This window comes from Garra rufa, chromosome 3, assembly GCF_049309525.1.
Source record: "Garra rufa chromosome 3, GarRuf1.0, whole genome shotgun sequence".
Classification (NCBI taxonomy): Eukaryota; Metazoa; Chordata; class Actinopteri; order Cypriniformes; family Cyprinidae; genus Garra; species Garra rufa.
Window position 1 is genome coordinate 65332033 of NC_133363.1, and position 6373 is coordinate 65338405.

The window sequence follows — 6373 nt, forward strand, 5'->3', positions numbered from 1 at the left end:
TAATATGAGAAGATGCTGTAATGTTTATACATTTCTTTTATTATAAAATAAAAAAAAACATTGAGGAAAAGATTTTTGCTAGTATAACTATATACTATGTTAGTTACAGGAACTCATTTTATACCTTTTTCAAAGGCACAAAGCACTTTATTTTGTTGGTAAAGTTATTTTGTTGCAAGAAGATCCTGTAATGTTTAAAAATGTATTTTATTATAAAATAAATTTAATTAAAGAAAATATTTCTGTATAGACCCATGATTTCGTTACAGTTCTTAAAAAAAAAATCGGAATCGGCAAAAACTTTACTGAAAAATCAGAATCGGAATCGGCCAAGGAAATTGCAATCGGTGCATCTCTAGTTGTATAAAATCATTATCTCATTTGTAGTCATGCCGATTTTTGAAGGAAAAAACACCACTCTTCATGTGATATTAACTATATGAAATTATACAAATACATTTTCTGCCCCCATATCTTGAATTATGTGATCATTCTGAATACATTTTAATAGACAGAATCATGCAGTGAAAGAACACACTCTAATTGTGTACTTACTAGACTTCATCACGTATTTGTGATGTTATGTGTGATTGTTAAAAGAACAATTACAATATTGTTGCAATGATATACATCGCACACCCCTAGTCACTCAGTTAATTATCTTGTGCTTCGTTGACTCTTCTGAATTATGTGGCATTGATAAGGAGTTATCACAAACTAAGACTATGCAGTTAAAACTTGAAATGGCCTTAAAGTGTATGGAAAGAGTCTTAAAACAGGTATTGAATTTAACGCCACGATTCCTGTATATGCTCTGAAAATTGAATTTAATATTAATTTAAACAGTTAAGAATAAACAATGATTATACATTAAAAAACACATACATAGTAATTGTTAGCAAACATTTCTGACAGGAAAAGGAAAACATTTCAAAATGTAATTTCTTTTTCCATCATCTCAATTTTGATTCTGACATAGGTAATGTGATCCTGAAATTCTTCAGACGCTGGCCTGAATTCATCCAAAGCTTTGTCATACTCTTCCAGGGCCTTATTAAGTTGATCACGCTCAATGCTTCCAAGAATGGCCTCAACAATCATGTCGATCCCCAAGAACACCACTCCCAACCCAACACTAGCCAGTGCCCCTGCTGCAATACGTGCACATTTACCTGTTATGTTTGCCAGAATAATTCCTTTATCAATTAAACAACCAAGTAAAGTAATAGATCCCGCAGTTGCAATACCACAGATTGCTTCTAAAGATTTTGAAATTGCTTTAAAGTCTGTGACAGACAGAGACAGGGTCCGCAGTTTCTCATACAGGGTGGGTTCCAGCATCTCCTTCAGCTCCTTGTCAATTGTCTCTACCACAGCCTGAATCTTATGCATGCATGCAATCATCACATCACAGTTCTCCTGGAGAGAAGCATTCTCGTTCAGGGCGATATGGTCGAAGGAACAACACAAGTGCTTGTTCATAACATCAATGAGTTGGTTGGTGGCTCGGAAGTTGTTTTTCATCAGATCTTGAAGCTCTTGACTTTTGCGGATAAGCTGCTCCCTTCTCTTGGGATTGTCTGGGTAGAAGATATCACTCCACATTTTCTTTATATTAGGATCCTTAAGAAGAGAAACAAATTTTAAAGAAACTATGATTAAACAGACATTAGTGAACTGTAAGTAAATGGTAGGGCCTTGTTATTAGTGACAACTGACAAGTGGCTCTTAATTATGTCCCAGAAGAAATATTCAGTTGTCGGTTTCATTATGAATCTCTCTCTTCTCAAGGATGATTGGTAACCATTACTGTCATAGTTACAGTATGTATCTTCACATCTCTCTAGTGGACAAATGAGTAACTGCATCTCTTATCTGTGTGATTCTGCAACTGCTTTAGACTTGTTGCACCAGCTGGATGTACACCTGCTTGCAAGACTAGGCTGGACATAAAATGTGCTTTAAGTTGTGTGTTAATTATTACTGCAGACGTGAACCGTAATGTTTATGGTCTTCGGGCAGGATAAGCGATATCAGCAAAGCTCTGTGTGGGCTGCCGACAGTAATTGACCTAATACAAATATATTTCTGTACAGCATGTAATATGCAGTGAAATATTACATATTATCTGGGATTATTAAAAGAAACAATCATCATCTTGCTTGGAAGGACAGTATATATGCTTGGAAATATTTCATGTCTATAAGTCCATTCATTATTTGTAGAATGCCTGCCATCCAGTAATCGCAGTAAGTTTTAGAAATAACATATCAGCATACGAGAGTAAAATTTGTAAGCAGTGTCATATGAAGTCACATTTAACCTATCCAGGAAAGACATTCATTGTACATAGTCAATAGTCAGCTAGACAAAAACAACTCTATAGAGAGAGGCATTGTATAACATACTGTCCATCTCAGAGTTAGGAAACCGTGATATGTGAAGGACTGTCTGAGAAACCACAAACTCACTAATAAACAGCTGGACTGATCAGACACACAATTACTTGTTTAACAATAAATCTTTAAAACTCACCAACAGGGAAATTAAACTGTCCCCCAAAAAGGGACAGTTTTTTTTTTGTTTTTTTTTTTTAATCAGTAAAGAACAGTAAACATTAGGGGTGTGATGATGCTTATACCACGAGACTGGGTTCACGAGAACAAGACGAGATGAGATTTGTAAACTTAAAAAAAAAAAAAATTCTTAATAAAATATATAGTGAAAATAGTATTTTATTAAACACAAAATGCAAAAAAAAAAAAAAAATATATATATATATATAGGTGCATTTTGATTGGAACTTGTAATCAATGAAATTAAGCTTCTATTTTAATGAATTATTTGCAGTAATAAGCATGTAAACTAAAGGTGCATGATTCTGGATAAATTGAAAATCACAATTTTTTTTAATAAATTGGAGATCAGAATTCTAGCACTATTCTGAAGGAAAAAAAACTGATTAGAAATCTAAACAAAATAACATAATTTACTAGTGGTTCTGGTTTATTGCTTAAATCTTTTTAAAAAATATATTCGATCAATAAAAAAAAAAAAAAATGTCGGTGACTCAAAGACTTTTATAAACACACTATTGCAATCTCCTGAATGCATGATTCAATGATAAATACTTTTTTAAACGTGCAGTTGTTGCCAACTCCTGGCAGAAAAGGATAAGCGTTACAATATGTACAAGTGTTACTTATACTTTTGTTTTGATCGCTACTGTAGGCAATAAGTGTTTATACCCATACTATAAACTTTTATCCCAGTACTTCTATTATTTAAATGTCTGCAACACAGAAACAATATTCATTTTGTGGTTGAAAAGACTGTTTGTGTTGCTCTTTCTGGATCAGTAGTAGCAATAATGTCTTAAACACTTGTTGACATTGTTTATTGTCAGTGGAGCGCGAACAGCACGATGTGAAACAGTCGTACTAAACAAAGCTGAATCATTGTCATTCAGGAATAAAATTGTGTGGGTTTGAACAGAGATGGCGATCTTTTAAGGATTAATCATGCAGCTCTAATTAAATGGCATTTCACAATAAAAGCATCTAGATGCCAAAGGTTTCTCATTGAAAGTAATAGAGTACCCTGCATGTCGAAAATGTTAAAGTGGTACCATGTGCTTTAAAATGATGCCAGAGATTCCTGACCAATATGTGACGAGTTGTGAGAATGCGTAGAAGTTATAAGCGCTTTAAAATACTTACAGCCTGGTACAGAAGACTCCTTTGTGGTCTGTCCTTTCTTGGTTTCTCAAATGAATGCCCAGGAGGTGATTAAAAAGAATGTAATTTACTGATTACAATGTCTTTCTCTACAGTAGTAGATGCCCTTCAGGTCACAAGGAAGCATCTAATGTAACTCTTGCCATCTTGAATATTTAAAGCTAATCCTGTGACCTCCCCAGTGAACACAGACTGGAAACGCCCCTCTTGAAATTTACTGTTCTTTAACAATCCTCCTCCACATTTGGCAAGCTTCCATCCTCTTGTCTGCATCATTTATCACCCACAGCAATGAAGTTCCTGCGTAATACTTAAGTGGTTGTAATTCATGTTCATAAAATGTATATGGCCCAATTTGTAAATGAGTGGCATGCTAACCCAGGTAAAAAAAAAGTGCACTAAAATGCACTTTATTTAAGTATACTTAGTACACTTTTCAGTAATGTACTAAAAGTGCTCTATTTTCGCACACTAATTTTGTACTTAATGTACTAAAAGATAGTATTAAGTATATGTTAAGATAAACTTAATACCATCTAAGTGTACTCAACTGTGCTATTTTGAGACACCCTGAAATTGAACTAAAATGTGCTTTTAACATACTATATCTGTATTTTAAAAAATATATTTAGTTACAACTAGAAATACACTTGAACCCTATTTTTAAGCATTTATAAATATATTTAAGACTAATTTAAAGTATAATAGTAATATATTAAGAGAATATTCAAAATGTGAAAAAAGTGTGCTAAAATACACTTTAAGTATACTTAGTACACTTTTCAGTAATGTACTAAAAGTGCTCTATTTTCGCACACTAATTTTGTACTTATTGTACTAAAAAATAGTATTAAGTATATGTTAAGATAAACTTAATACCATCTAAGTGTACTCAACTGTGCTATTTTGAGACACCATGAAATTGAACTAAAATGTGCTTTTAACATACTATATCTGTATTTAAAAATATATATTTAGTTACAACTAGAAATACACTTGAACCCTTCTTTTAAACATTTATAAATATATTTATGACTAATTTAAAGTATAACCATAATATATTAAAAGAATATACAAAGTGTGAAAAAAGTGTGCTAAAATACAATTTAAGTACACTTAGTGCACTTCCCTAATGTACTTAAAGTGCTCTATTTTCGGGCACTGATTTTGTACTCTATATACTAAAAGTTATTCTTAAGTACTCCTTAAGATAAACTTAAGATCATCTAAGTGTACTCAACTGTGCTATTTTGAGACACCATGAAGATGAACTAAAACGTGCTTTTAACATACTATCTCAGCATTTCCAAAAATGTATTTTGTTACCACTTATAATACATTTGAAACATATTTCATAAACCTTTAAATATACTAATTATACATAAAAAAATAAACTTACTGATTATTTAAAATACAATAATAATATATAACAAATGTAAACAAGGCGTATTTATAATGTATTGCCCACATGTTTTTTATTAATAAAAAATACACTTATTAATTATTTAAAATACATGAATAATATATAAAAAATGTATACAAAGCGTATTTATAATGTATTGGCCACATATATTCATTAATAAAAAATACATTTGTTGATTATTTAAAATACATGAATAATATATGACAAATGTATACAAAGCGTATTTATAATGTATTGCCCAAATATTTTTATTAATAAAAAATACACTTGATGATTATTTAAAATACATGAATAATATATAATAAATGTATACATAGCGTATTTATAATGTATTTTTTATTAATAAAAATATGTGGGCAAGACATTATAATTACGCTTTGAATAAATTTATTATATATAATTGATATATTTTAATTAATTAATAAGTGTATTATAATGAATAAAAATGTATGGGCAATACATTATAAATACGTTGTCACGAAACGTGTAGGAAAGCAAAAAATAACATCTTCAATAAAAAGTCTTCAATAAATCCTCAGGCAGAGTAACAATAGACAGGAATGGCGGGAGAAGACGCGCACACAACAAAGGAACATAGGTGTAACGCTTGTAGCCGGACAAAGAAACAAGGAAATCAAACAAACTTATAAAGGGGAGATAATTACAACAACAGGTGGAGGGGATCACACTAATGAGCAGGAAGACCAAAAAAGGGCATGGGAGAAACCAAACAGACAGTCCAATGGGGGAAACACTGGGAAAAACCAAGACAAACAGTCCAAGGGCGTGACATACACTTTGTATACATTTATCATATATTATTCATGTATTTTAAATAATTAAGAAGTGTATTTTTATTATTAAACATATGTGGGCAATACATTATAAATATGCTTTGTATACATTTATTATATATTATTCATGTATTTTAAATAATCAACAAGTGTATTTTTTTGTAATAAAAATATGTGGGAAATACATTATAAATACGCCTTGCATACATTTGTTATATATTTATGTATTTTAAATAATCAACAAGTGTATTTTTTATTGATAAAAATATCTGGGCAATACATTATAAATACGCTTTGTATACATTTGTTATGTATTATTCATGTATTTTAAATAATCAGTAAGTTTATTTTTTATGTATAATTAGTATATTTAAAGGTTTATGAAATATGTTTCAATCCTATTAGAAGTGGTAACAAAA

The 6373-nt window shown here is 30.8% G+C and overlaps 1 long non-coding RNA gene across 1 annotated transcript; it reads right to left on the reverse strand.

The window, feature by feature from the left end:
* Positions 1–810: 810 nt before the first annotated feature.
* LOC141332440 (uncharacterized) lies at positions 811–3868 on the reverse strand. The gene is made up of 2 exons (XR_012355310.1): positions 3720–3868; positions 811–1623 (listed from the first exon to the last, which is right to left on the reverse strand). It is a non-coding gene; the product is annotated as an uncharacterized lncRNA (long non-coding RNA).
* Between the last annotated feature and the right edge of the window lie 2505 nt (positions 3869–6373).